This window comes from Bison bison, unplaced genomic scaffold (assembly GCF_000754665.1).
Source record: "Bison bison bison isolate TAMUID 2011002044 unplaced genomic scaffold, Bison_UMD1.0 scf7180017847352, whole genome shotgun sequence".
Lineage (NCBI taxonomy): Eukaryota > Metazoa > Chordata > Mammalia > Artiodactyla > Bovidae > Bison > Bison bison.
Genome location: NW_011477925.1, coordinates 3510 through 3772, shown reverse-complemented (window position 1 = coordinate 3772; position 263 = coordinate 3510). Strand labels below are relative to the sequence as shown.

At 68.1% G+C, this 263-nt stretch overlaps 1 protein-coding gene across 1 annotated transcript in view; it reads left to right on the top strand.

Moving 5' to 3' along the window:
• Nucleotides 1-263, top strand: part of LOC104990672 (plexin-A1-like) — a 39184-nt gene that overhangs the window by 35736 nt on the left and 3185 nt on the right. The gene's annotated exons all lie outside the window — the stretch shown is intronic.

The window sequence follows — 263 nt, the reverse complement described above, 5'->3', positions numbered from 1 at the left end:
GTGCGCACGTGGGCGCACAGTCGGTCCCCTCCACGCGGGCCTCCCTGACTCACCCAGCACGAGAATCTGCTGCCCAGTTCGCAGGGCGTGTGCACACGGGGGTGCGGGGCTGGTCCCCTCCACTCGGGCCTCCCTGACTCACCTGGGACGAGAAGCTGCTGACCATCTTGCGGGGGCGTGTGCGCATAGGTGTATTCACTGGGCGTGCAGGATGGTGTGCTGGTGTGACCTGTGTGAGATATGGCTCCCCCGCCCCGCCCCCG